Here is a 14,563-nt window from a genome sequence, read left to right on the forward strand (position 1 = left end):
GCTACATGATGAGCATATTCTATGCATGCCTTCATGTTCAACTCGATACCAATGGTCACGAAACAAAACACGTCGGTAACAAGTTTATTTAGATCAGTCTCCATACAAACTTTCATGAATTTACCACGACGAATGTCACGAGTAGTTGCATCAACCCAAATAGGCCTACCAACAATGGTAGCCAAAGCCATCAAAATGCTTTCATCATAAAAAAAATTAAGTTCAAACCTAGGAAACTTATCTAGATCAAGGTGAGATCTATTTTCATAGTGGGAGATACAAACTCTCGAGACCAGGTTTGGACTATGAGGTAATGATCAAATAACATCTAGGGTCCATCCTCCATGACCCTAGTCCTATCATCCTCCACATCAAATTTTACCATGCTGTAACCATTACCTATGTCCAACAAATAAAAACCCGCTGATAGCTTCCAAATCTTTGGCAATCGAACATTCATAACATTAAAGCCCACCTTTTTGCCGAGAAGCTTCACAACTAAAGTATCTTCCCATGGGGCATACAACCCTTCAAACACATACTTGTGGATATGTACCATAGGCTTCATATTATTGCCTTCATCAAACTCTATTCTAGCTAGCTTTTCTTTAAAAAGATTTGTATTTGGTGTAAGTAGAGGGCATTGTTTATTCCCTATCACTTTGTCTATGAAAGGAATATTCACTAGTTAAGTAGTCTTGCCATTGTCGTTGTCTGGTGGTTCGTTGCATGAGCTGATAGCACCCTAAGTACCTTCAGAGAAAGAAGAACCCTAGTTGTCCATTTTCCCACTATTCTGATGAGGTTTATTTACTTTCTATAGTTTGAGTTTTCACATTAAAGTTGAAACATTTGACTATTTTCATTGGCTATTGCAATTGATATATAGACTTTTACATATTTAATGATATACATGAAAACGGGGCCTAAGGCAAAGGCCTAAACAACCTTGTAGTATACATGACTTTGTAGTGTGTCTAATCGAGACATGTTTATACTCAAAATTGTCATTTTCCAAGTTGCTGAGAAGATGAAAAATTATTCTAAACAATTTTGATCAAAAGGTAATTTTCTTAATCAGGTAACAACACAATGTCTTTGTTTGAAAATGAGACAACTTAATATCATGTGTTTTTAGAAAAAAAAAATTATTGCCATCTTTACATCATAATTCTGTTTTAACAAAGAGTTTAGGTAAATTAAATCTACCAATTTAAGATGGTTAGGACACACCGCAAAATTATGGAGAAGTATACGACCTTCTATTTAGTTGTCTTTCACTAGGTCGACCTCTTCCTTGACCACTCTTTGCTTAGTTGCTTACAATTTGTCCAACCTTTATGATCAAGTTATGTTTTATTAAGGTCATCAAATTGACTTGGAGCTTAGGCACACATCTCATGTGACTTCAATTGCCAGTCATATGTCATTCATATGTTCTCTAACGAATTTTCCTATATCCTACCACTATATAAATTGTTCCATGCCTTTAGATATATTTGAAACTGTACTTACCAAAATCTGGAGTTGATTGATGCTAGGGTAGACGTAGCCTGGATGAGCTCCACAATTTCGCATGTTGTACTATAGGTACCCTCTGTTAGGAGAACACAAGGGGGGACCTACAAAACAAAGGACTTTGACGCACAAGTAAGTACGTGAGTGAGTTGAGAATGAATTGAAATGGGGAGATAAAACCTGGTATTTATAACATAGGAGGTGGGTTTCGGGTCCTTGATTACAGGGGTTGTTATAGAGGCATAACAACCTTTGTAGATAATTCATTTCTTATAGATAATTCTCTGCTGGTAGATGAGTAAGTACTTGCATCTTGATAAAAGAATAATAGGATTATCATTATAATTCAAATTTATGCATATATATATATCCTCAGTTTAGTGGCTCAATAGCCCGATTGCTAAGAAAGTAGCGTCCAGGAGGTTTTAGGACCCCAAACAGTACATAAGCCCCCAAATTTTAAGGCTAACAAGGAGGGTTCATATGTATATTTCAATCTCACATTGCTTGCCACGTCAATTTTGAGGACCCCAAATAGTACATAAACTCCCCAAGCTCTGAGCCCGCTTGTTGGCATAAGAGGTTGTCCGGTGTCGAGGGTAGTAACCCTGAAAAGTATGAGGCTTGTGAGTTTGTCGAGGCCCTTAGTCTGGACAATCATTTTCCAGGTTGTTTATGCTAAGTTGTCTAGGGTGGATGCACTTTCGTTTTGCAGGCGAAGTCAAACGTTCCATGTGAAAAATCTCTATGTTTGAAAATTCTACCCTTTATGACCATTAAAGGGTGTATTGAAGAGGGGCATTTTGTTTTTCTTCATAGTGGGTGTGTGTTGTACACGCAAATTACTTTAGCACATGTGTTACTCTATGAGTGGCATGTCTTAGAGACGTGATATGTTGGTTGGTAGGATCGTATCATGGTGCAGATTCTTAGGGTATCATTTCTACTCCCACCTGTTATTGGAGGGTCGTGTCTCCATTTAAATGAGGTGTACGTTAGGTTTTGGTCACCACCATTTTTGAGTTCTGCTTCGTCTTCCTCTTTGTGATTTCTCTACATTCTATTTGTTGCATACACAACTCTTGGTTTTGTCTTCGATTTGCTTCTTTCTTTCAATCACCTATCTCACTCCAAGGTACATTTCCCTCTTCTGCCATGTCTTTTGTTTTTTATTCTGCTATGGGTGTGGGTGGAATCGATTCCCGGGGTTCTATTCAGCAACCCATTGTTGATCGCCAAGTTGTCTCAATCGGTTACTCTTACTTGGAAGAGACATGTTACGAAGCTTCTGATAGCGAGTCCTTCTCCCCTGAGAGGTTGGTGGACTCGTGCCATGTCGGTTGGGGTACCTCTTGTCTTTGTAGGGGGGGTAAGGCCTTCTACTACTCCTCTAGACGACGAGCCTGTCATCGTTACCACAATTCTTCCCTCTTTTGCTTTTGGGGCAAAGGGAAGGAGAGACAACAGAGATGTTAGGGTTTCTCCCTGTAACAGGCATAGCTGCAGTGCTGGAAAGCTTTCGTCCCTTCCCATCATTGTTGGCTACGAATGAGTAAAGAACAGTGTCTTCATGTACCATTCCTTGATCACATCTGTTGTGATTGTCGGGGCTCTATGGCACTAGTTGGAACAACTTGAACTGGAGGACTCCTACAAAATGACTATTTAGGCTTGTGGGAGCAATGAGTTTCCACTCATAAGGGTGGCATCGGGTTGTCCACCCTTCTTCTATATGTATTGCTGCCTGTTCGAGTTTCTAAGTTTGACATTCCTACTAAATTCCTTCCAATGCGCCTTGCTGAAGCGTCTAAATGTTGCCCCTTCCCAACTTCATCCCAACAGTTGGACAATGGTAAGGGCCTCTAAGGTCCTCTATTCATTTTTTAACATTCGACCCAGTGTGCCCGCATTCCTCTTCTTCTTCTAGCTGAAACTGACGGGGAAGATAGGCTGGGTGTCACTAAATAACATGTCTAAGAAGTTGTTTGAGTTTGACTTGAATGTGTTTCGCAGATTTAAGGATTGCTTCTTCAAATTGCTCCTAGGGGCTTTTGGCAATGGTCCCAATATGTTCATCCCCCACATGGCAAAAGGCCAAGGGGAGCTCAAGCTATAAAGGTTGTTGGGGGGGGGGGGGTTCATGGAACATCTGCGAATTCTTGACATTGTCTACACCTCATTGTGAAAGGTGTTGGCCTTAAGTGTTGGCCAATAATAGCCGACACACACCACTTTGGTTGCCAGGGAGTGCCCCCTGGTATGGAGGCCGCAGATTCCTTCATGTAGCTCTCGCATGACATAGTCTTCTTGTTGGCTGTCCAGACATTTGAGCAAGGGTATTGTCAACCTTCTTTTGAATAGTTCATCGTCAAGGATGACATAGTAGCTAGCTTTCCTTTTTAGGCGTCAAGCTTCATTTTTGTCTGGTGGTAACAACCCTGGATTAAGAAGTTCTTATTAGGGGTAATCTAGTCTGGCTCTTCCTCTTCTCCTGCCATGACCTCCTTGGTGTCTATGGTTGGTGCTTGGAGTGTCTCTTAGATGATGGTCTTGAGGTGTCCAATCTGCTCATGTAGGCTAACTTGGAGAGCAAGTTTACCCTCATGTTGCTTTCCCTTGGTACGTGATACATCTCGAAATAATCAAAATCATCAAGGGCTTGATATTTGTTTGTAACATGTCCCTGGACAAGCTGCACATCATCATAGCACCTGAGTTTCCTTGCTCTAACTTCTTTTGTGAGCTTTAGGCTGACTATAAGTGCTTTGTACTCAACCTGATTGTTTGATGCCTTGAAATTGAATTTGAGGGCCTGTTCCAAAGTAACATTATTGGGCCCTTCTAGGATAATTCCTACCCTACTTCCTTTTTCATTGGACGCGCCGTCTACGTATAGGTTCCACCAGTTTGGAGTAGGTCAAACATTGCCAGTAAATTTTTCTAGAAAATCTGGCATAAACTGGGTTTTCATGGGGCTGCAAGGCTCATATTGGAGATCAAACTCTGATAGTTCTATAGACCATGCTACCATCCTTCCTGCCAGCTCAGGCTTTCGCAACACCTACCAGATTGGGTAGTCCATCTTGACCACCACTTGGTGACTCTGGAAGTACAGTCTAAGATGTCAGGCCGAGGTTATAAGTGTCAGCCCTACCTTCTTTATCATCTAGTACCGCTTTTCAGCATCATGAAGGATTCGACTAATGAAGTATATGGGAATTTGGTGTTTTCCTTCTTCTTGATCGAGGGCTGAATTGATGGCCTCTTTTGCTACTAAGAGTAAAGGAGCAAAGGTACCCTGGCTTTGGTTGACTCAAGATCGTTGGTGTCGTGATAGTTTTCTTAAAGGCCAAGAAGGCTTGCATACAAGCTTCGTCCCATAGAAATGACTCAGTTTTCCATAATAGCTTGTAGAATGGCTTTGCCTTTTCCGCGAGCCTAGGGAGGAACCTAGACTGTAACGCTAGTCTACCGTTCAGCTTCTGAACTTCCCCGATGTTAGTAGGACTATGAATTTCTAGTATCGTTGTGCACTTGTCAGAGTTTTCTTCTATTCCAAATGGGTGATCATGAAGCCCATAAACTTCCTGCCACCAACCCCAAAGATGCATTTTTCAGGATTGAGGCACATGTCATACTTGTGAATCTCTCTGAACACCTCTTCTAAGTCTGCCACATGTTAGGCCATGTTGTGAGACTTAATGAGGAAGTCGTCCATGTAGACCTCGACATTTCGTCCTATCTATTGTTTGAAGACTCGATCCATGAGCCTTTGGTACGTGGCCCCTGTATTTTTTAGTCCGAAAGGCATGACCCTGTAGTAGAAGTTGGTGTCTTTAGTGATGAAGGCTATTTTTTCCTTGTTAGGAAGGTGCATTTTGATCTGATTATACCCTGAATAAGTGTTCAGGAAGCTCAGAAATTGGAACCCAGATGCATTGTCGACCAGTTTGTCGATGTTGGGCAAGGGATACACGTCTTTGGAGCATGCTTTGTTAGGGTCAATGTAGTTAGTGCACATACACCATTTGCCATTAGCCTTTTTTACCATGACAATGTTAGCCAGCCAAGTCGAATATCTGACCTTTCTGATAAACTGGGCTTTGAGTAACTCTTCAACCTCTCCTCTGATCGCTTTTCATTGCTCTTTTCCCATCTTTCTCTTCTTCTATGGGACTAGTTTAGCTTGTGGGCAGATAGCCAATTTATGGCATATGATGCCATGGTGGATACCTGGCATATCAGATGGTTGCCATGCGAATAAGCTACATTTTTTTGTGGGACTTCAGCTATGTGCCTATACTCGTGGCTGGTGAGGTCCCTGTTGAGCTGAGTACACTGTCCAGGTTTGGGTCCATTTGAGTTGTAACTTAACAAGTTCTTCGATTGGTTTTGGGCCTTTGTGGACAGTATCATCGTGTGGATCTACATCAAAATACATCCTCTTAATCTCTCGTAATTGCTTCGTAGACGGCCAGGGTCCTTATCAGAGATTCTTCATCCACACTCATGACTTAACTGCTACCACCAGATGTGGGATGAGATATGCTTAGCTCTCTGACACAAGGATAAAGAGCCACATTCAGGCTTTTGGCATAGCACTGTCAGGCCTGCTTCTGATTTGCCTTGACAGTTACGATTTCCCCTTTCAAGGTTGGGAATTTCATCTTCAGATGTGGTGTAGAGATGATGACTCCAAGATCATTTAATGTTTTCTTGCCAATCAAAGCAAAATAGGAAGTATCTACATCAATAATTAAATACCTTATACTGAAACTCTGTGAGAGCTTGCCCTGACCAAAGGTGGTCATTAGGTCTACGTAACCCCTGGTTTCTAGTCTTTCTCCTGCAAAACCAAGGAGTGATCCATAGTGTGGTTGAATCGTATCAGGTGAAACTTCGAACCTCTGGAATGTCTTCCAATAAAGTATGCCCGTGGAACCACCCTAGTTGATAAGGACCTTGGACACCATGAAATTAGCGATGACAATGAAGATAACCATGGGACCATCCAGGTTGATAGGATTAATGCCTTTGAAGTCTTTGTCGGTGAATGTTATAGGAGGTAGACTTCTTGGTGATTGTATGTTGATGCAGTTGACATCGATATCTTGGATGGCATGGAGATGACGCTTTCGAGATTGACTACAAAGCCCTTCGTAGGAAAATTCCCCCACAATAGTGTTGATTATACCTTTAATTTGTTGGATGGGCTCATTTTCTTGCTCGTGCTGAGGTTGACATTTGCGTCTTTGCTGGTTACGCCTTTGTCGACTTCTCTCCTTTGTTTTATCCCTTCTTCGATCCTCATCTTGGCTTCTGTGATGATCATCTTGGTGACCCCAGGGTCTTGCCCCTGTTGGGTTGTTGTCAGGTTTCTTCACGAATTGGGCTAAGTATCCAGCCTGTATCTGTTCCTTAATTTGTCTTTGAGGGCCCAACTATTTTCAGTGTTGTACCATGGCTTTGGTGGTATTGGCAATGCTTGGTTCTGTCTAACCTGGGTATGGGAGGAGGTACTGGAGGTAGTTGTATAGGTATTTTTGCGTTGAAGGCTTCCTCGAGAATGGTGTCCAACTTGTGTGAGTCGGTCCTGGTGCCTCCTTCCCTTTTATCACACTTTTGTCCAGCCTATTGAACTTCATTTCTAAACCTCGACATCTCTTCCATTTGAATATAGCCTTTGGCTCGTTCGCGCAACTCGTCCATGCTGTTGGGAGGTTTTTTACACAAGTTGTCTGCGAACTTGCCAGGTTGTACGGCGATCAACATTGAGTGTAATGCCACTTTAGGATTAAGGTTTCTGATTTGGACAACAATTCGACTGAACTTGTCCATGAACTTATGAAGTGATTCATCATTCGCCTATCGACTGGCCACAATAGCAAAAGTAAGGAGATGTGACCGGCTCGTTGCATACTGAGAGTTGAAATGTTCGACAAGGGTGTCGAAATTTTCGACTAATTTCAGAGGGAGCCCCCCGTACCATGTCAATGATGCCCCCTTAAGGGATGTAGGGAAGATTCAACACATGATTGCATCGTCAGTGGTGTAGAGATTAACTTGGGTGACGAACATGTCAAGGTGCTTGTCTGGATTGGTAGTTCCATCATAACGCTCCAGGTTGAGCGGTTTCCGACCTAAAGGTAGGTTGGCTTCCATAATTTGATCGACAAAAAGGATGTTGACAAGTCTTCCTTCCCTCATTGCGATTTACATGTGAGGTATCATGGTCATTCTGGGTGTTGATGGTTTGTCAAGGGCGTGATTCCCGCTGAGTACATTCTTGAATTGTTTGAGCGGAGTGCTCATCCCCTTGGGAGCATCACGCACAAGCCTCCAAGTTATCATGGTCGACCTTCATTTTTTGGAGTTCCTCCTTATGGCGTTGTTCCATCTCCGCAATATGGGCTTGTAGCTGTTTGAGAGTGTCGTTGTTGTCATGGTTTTTGGGGGAGGATTGGAGCCCTCTGGAGGGGTTTCACGTCTGAGGCTGGACTGTGTGCACCATTGGTGAAGAAAGGCCACGGGGAAAGTTTTACCACGGCCCCACAGTGGATGCCAAATGTACTTACCAAAATTTGAAGTTGACTGACGTCGAGGTAGCCTAGATGGGCTCTATGATTTCTCACATCGAATTGTAGGCACCCTTTGTTAGGAAAACACAACGGAGGACCTGCAAAACAAATGACTCCAATGCTCAAGTAAGTACATGAGTGAGTTGAGAATGAATCAAAAATGGGAGACATAACCTGTTATTTAGAACTTGTTCATTAGAAATCCCCAACTAGGGTGTTTAGCCAACCATTACAGAAGAAACCCTAACAATAATAAGCTTACAAAACCTAGGTATCTCTGCAAAAGCTGCACCTCTTGCTGCTTCTAGGGCTCTTTTCTCGAACTAGGCATTATGGTGTGCTTTGGAATTACTGCCAATCATCTGCTTAAAGTCTGTACCCTAATTCTGCACAAGACATGCTTTAAATTGGCTATGAATTTGCGACGTTACACTTAGCACCACCCTCGCACTTAGCGCAAGTAAGTGGATTCGGGCTTAGTGCCAGCCATGCACTGAGCCTAGCTGAAGACACCTGTTGCGCTTAGCGCACGGCCTTGATGCTGATGCAAAAGTTAGTCATATAAGGCGACTAACAAACTCCCCCAAATTTACAGTTTTGCTTGTCCTCTAGCAAAGAAAGAACAACTCACTTGTCCTCAAGTGACAAAGACAGTGGTCAATCAAAAGAAAATGGTGTCTGTTTCATAAAGGAATTCAACCATATGAACTGAATATCATGGAATGCTTAAATCAATCACTTCTCATAAGAATGCAACTTTTCAAAGATAGGAGCATACGCATTAGAGTCACAGCTAAAATAAGCTAGTAAGCATGACAAAAATCAAGGAAGGATCATCAACCAAAACCTCATAGTCCTTGTTTCACTTAAGCTCAAGTGTTTAGGCTTATTCCATCATAAACAACCAACACAAGTTCCAACCTTTGCATTTCATCTCATATCATACAACAATGAACACACAAAATTGAATCTGAAGGACTTTCTAGGCTTGTAATGGGGTTAGGCTTCCAACAAATCATGGTTTTTCTAGGATTCAAAAGCTTAGGTTCTAGGAGAGCATTAATCCATAGATAAACCTTCACCTTTTTCGTTCATTCCTAACCCATTCTCGCTTTTTATTTAGGCACTTAGCTTTCATTCATTATTTTGCATAATACACACTTATTAATTTTATTTGTACTTACAGTTTTTTTTAACACAGAAAACATTATATACATAAACAACGTGTCTATACTATTTTCTTTGACCATTTCAATTCTTACCCAGTGCCTCCCCTAAATTTGGGACAAATTTACCTTGATAATAACTCCCCCAAATTTGGGACAATTTTGCTTTGAACCCAGCTTTTGCGGATGATGCTCTCCTACAACCTAAAATAAGGTAGCAGAAGATACAATTGAATAGGCTCCAGGTTCAATCAATCAATCAATTCATTCAACTCAAACTGGGTGCAAGGAATAATTTATTCAAACATATGGTCAGCTTTTTGGCTAAGTGGCTATTCATAATCAAACATGGCCTTCATCATCCTCAAATTCATGAATCCAGTCCATACTTCAGAGATTCACGCAAAAATCAGTACTAAATGATAGTCGTTTCTCTCAAAATTTAAAGATCGCACTCTCACCGGGATACGATTAATGCATTCCTTCACAATCAACCTAACAACCAACTACCATTTTCAAACATACTTCCAATCACATGCTCATTCTCTTCTAATGACTGCAAACTTGAACAAAACAATCAACTAATCATCCCAATCCATTCAATTCATACATTTGCTCAATCAAATCATTTTCAAACACTCATTTCATACCAAACAAGCCACTGCATGCAAAGTTCAACCAATTCACTGTTCAATCAAGCTTTTTGTACAAGCAAACAAACAACTACACTACTGAAATTTAAAATGCTAAAATTTAAAGAACTAGAACATAAAAGATGAAATTTAAATGACATAAATCATAAAATAACTGAAAATAAACTAAATTGTTCAGAATGCAAAAATTTAAACGTCATGCTCCTCCTATGGCTGGTCTTCATTAGATCCAATGCTGGAGCTGTTGATGAATCCTAGATAGGCTGTTCTGGCTCTGCAATTGGTGTAGATGGATGGGTCTGATCAGGATCAGTCTCCTCCTCTGCTGGTTCTGGTGGCTCCTCAATATCAGGCTCCTGGGCTGCAGAGGCCCCACCCCCTCTAGAAGAAGAGGGCTGGTCTCCTGGCCAAGCCACCTGAGCATCAAACTCCTCCATGCTCATAATGGAGGGCAAGCCCAAGCCCTGAAGGCTCTACATGATGATGGACTACCCCTTGTGGATGCTTTGGAGCATGGAGTGCAGCATCTGTGGTGTAAAAATAAAATCTGATGGTCCTGCAGAGAGAGGAGTTGGAAGTGGCATCTATAGAGGTACTAGAGGAATAACTGGAATTTGAGTGGATGAAGAAGGGGGTACTGTAGAAGAAGAAGGTGTTGGTGCCTCTGATGCTAAAGTGTAAGGGGCCTCAGATCTCTTACCCCTAGCCTTCCTGGGTCCTTTGAAAGTTATTGTTGGATCATCAAGATTCCAACAGTTCTTCTTAATATAAGCCAAATTAATGGCAGAACTCAGGCTCTCCAGGGACCTCGAATTTGACTGAACTCCCCTAGCCTTACATAAATATGTGATCAAGGCAGGGAATCCTAGTCTGGATGTGTCATGTTGTGCTATAAGGGAGATCTAGTGGGAGATGTGGTACCCTACATTCATGTCTATCTTCATGATGATGCCATAAATGAGTTTGGCTCTGTCAAAAGTGACATCAGAAGTGTGGGAAGTGGGGATGAGGATAGAAAAGGAAAGAACGCTCCAAGTCTGAGCAAGAGTGGTCATGTTCTTCCTTAGAATCTTCAAAGGCTGCCCATTAGCATTAAGCTCGAATCCTCTCCCTGGGATACAGAGCTTAGCAGCTAACTCCTGAGGATCAAGCCTCAGGGGTGCAAATCTAGAGTAAGCACAAAGTGTTTCCCCCTCTTCCACAATAATAAGGGTATTCAAGAATGTGTTAAGAGTATCCTCATCAAACTTAATCAGATGACCTCTCACCCTCACCTACTTAGGTGATTTGACCTCGGGGTCATAGAGGTTTCCATAGAATTCTTTTACAATGGCAACATTAATGTTGCTGTCCAGAAAGTCAGTCAACTCCTCATCCCAATGGCGTCTCTCGAGTTCCTCCTTGAACTCATCAAACTATGTATAATAGACTACCACATTCCTTTCTGGTAAAAGCTTACGAGGCACCACAATATCGGTGTATCTCTCCCAAGCCTCTTGGAAAGTGAATTTGGTTCTATCAAATTTGGCTTGGGTAGGTGTAGAGGGTGCCTTTCTTTTCCTAGAAGCCATCTGCAAAATATAAGACAAAACACAAGAGATTATTACAAGTTTATTATCAAGAAAACAGAAAAATTTAAACTGAAAATAGAGTTGGGCGCTTAGCGCGCCTTATGAAATTAACTCAAGTGCTAAGCGCAGCAAGCTGGCGCTTAGCTTGAAGACACAGAAAACATTTTTTCTGCAGAATAGGCTTAGCGCATAGCTGCGCTTAGCCTAAGTCTACAATTTTAGAAACAGTAGAGGACTGGAGCTTAGCGCAGCATGCTAGCGCTTAGCTCAGCCTCAACAGAAAGACACTCAGGCTTAGTGCATAAGCGCGCTTAGCCTTATTATAAAGGTAAAGAAACGGAACCTAAGTCTCAGTATACTATTGATGCTTAGCGCACAAGCGCGCTTAGTGTCTGCATCATTTTGTTCAACAGCCACGATGAACCCGCTTAGCGCGATCATCAGAAATCCTAAAAAAATTTAACAGTTGCGATGAACAGGCTAAGCGCAGCAGGCGCGCTTAGCGCGTTCATCACAATTCCCAGAAATACACACAAGGGTTTTCACCCCTTTCAGCCACATTGCCCCTAATGGGCTTCTAAACTACCTAAAGTCCTAAAATACCTAACCCTAAAACTAAGTAACTTAACTAATAGCAACTAACTACGAAAACCATAAGTCAACTACCCTAAGGTTTGAAGCATGAAAAGTAAAAATAGAAATGTGCTAACTTACTTGGATTGTTCTTGAACGGAAGCAAAAATGATGCAGAGAAGTAGTACACATGTAGCAGAAAGTAAAGGAATGCTCAAAGATGAGAAGGTGCAGAGGTTTGGGTGCAAAGGTAGCAACCCAAGTGCCTCTGCCTTTTCTTTTAAAAAACTGAAATTTGTATGGCGCGCTTAGCGTGCCAACGTGAAGTTTGTGTTTAAAACACTAGCGCTTAGCCTAGCCTTGCGCTAAGCCCAACTTTAAGTTGTAAAATCCCGTAAGCATTTGGGGCTTAGCGTGGAAGGCTGCGCTTAGCGCTTTCTGCAACACCAAAAATCTTTCTGCAATATGCGCTTAGCCTGAGATGCGAGGCTTAGCATAACATCAAGCTTCAACTTACAGTGAGTGATTCAGGCTTAGCACCACTACATGCGCTAAGCGCACTTCCAATGATTTCAAAACAGAATGATGTTGGTGCTTAGCGCATCCTTACCCGCTAAGCCCATCTTGAAAGCTCAACTTACAGAATGAATCTGGGGCTTAACATAGGATGCGCGTTTAGTGCAGCTATAATAAATCTTCACAGATAGGAAGTGGTGCTTAGCGCATCATCCACGCTAAGCCCACTGCTTAAGGTGCAACTTATAGTGAAGATGTTGGGCTTAGCGCAGCGATGTTCGCTTAGCTGAACCATTGAGCCAATCAATCAGGGGTCTTTGCGCTTAGCACGAGCAAGCTTGGCTTAGCTCGTGAAGAGATGGCGCTTAGCGGATAAGCAATCTGAAAATTTTTCTAAGTTATTTTCTGCTTATCTCTTCACACATAATTTAAAAACCCTTTTTGTTCATTACTAAACAAGCTGAAATAAATCACAATCACAAGCAAGATGTCCTAACTACATGCAAGAAATAAAAATGAAGATAGAGAAGGGAAAGAAAAGTTGGGTTGCCTCCCAGTAAGCGTTTCTTTAACGTCACTAGCTTGACACATCATTCTGTTATCCAGGATCCAATAAAGTTCCCACTTCAAGGACCTTCTTTTCAGGTCTTCTTTCCTCCATCACATGAACTTTAAAACAGACCTTCTGGTCAGGTGGCTCTTTATCTTCATGAAATAGATCAAAGCTGATTTTCTGATCTTCTATGCCCATTTGCAACATCTTTTTTCCCCATATCTACTACACAACTTGCAGTAGACATGAATGGGCGGCCAAGAATGAGAGGAATATCAACATCCTCTTCTATGTCTATCACCACAAAATTAGCTAGAAATATAAGGTGTTTCACCTTCACCAAAACATCTTCAATCACTCCATACGGCCCTGTGATGGAGCGATCAGCTAACTGGAGGGTCATACGTGTAGGTATTATCTCTATCTCTCCAAGTTGCCGGCACATGGAGAGAGGCATTAAGTTGATACTAGCTCCCAAGTCCATGAGAGCTTTTCCTACAACAACCTCACCAATGGAACACGGTATCGTGACAACTCTAGGATCTTTGTGCTTAGGTGGAAGAATGCATTGAATCACAGCACTACAATTGCCTTCCACCATAATGCTGTCACTATGGATGTACCGGTTCTTCTTTGTCAGCATATCTTTTAAAAATTTGGCATAGAGGGGCATTTGTTGAAGTGCTTCACCAAAGGGTAAAGTAATTTCCAGTTTCTTGAAGATATCAAGAAATCTGGCCAAATGTCTTTCTTTCTCTTTCCGGGAAGGTACCAAAGGATAAGGTACTTCCTTGATTTCATTTGGAGTAATATCCTTCTTCTTTTTAGTGTTTTCCTCACTCTTGCCTCTCCTCATCTCATCATCAACAACTTTCTCTTTTTCTTTTTCATTTTTCAACTTTTTTTCTTTTTCTTTTTCTTCTTCTTTTATTCTTTCTTTTTCTTTCTCTTTTATTAGTGTCTCTTCCTCCTTATCATCTTCAACCTCCTCATTAATCTCTTCAAGTTCTACAAAATCATAAACGGGTTCAAGTGTTGGCTTAGGTGCCAGCTGTTGTTTATGTTCCTCCATCTTCTTCTCAGCTTCACTCTCATCCACATGGATTGCCATTCTGCTTCTAGTCATCACATCTTTACACTCCTCCTTGGGATTTTTCTTTGTATTAGCTGTAAAACTGCTTGATGATCTATCCGCCAATTGCTTTGCAAGCTGTCCCACTTGGACCTCCAGATTATTTATGGCAGACTATGTGCTCTTCTAGTTGGACATAGAAACTTGCATGAACTAAGCTAGAGTTTCTTCCAGCTTCGTTGTGCGATCATAGACTTGGCCCTTGTTGTTGTGGCCTTGTGGATGGTCCACCTTGATCTTTATTGAATTGATTTCTAGGGTGGTTCCTCCATTGTCCCTGTTGTTGATTGTATTGTTGGCCAT

The sequence above is a fragment of the Glycine soja genome, chromosome 6, assembly GCF_004193775.1.
Source record: "Glycine soja cultivar W05 chromosome 6, ASM419377v2, whole genome shotgun sequence".
NCBI lineage: Eukaryota > Viridiplantae > Streptophyta > Magnoliopsida > Fabales > Fabaceae > Glycine > Glycine soja.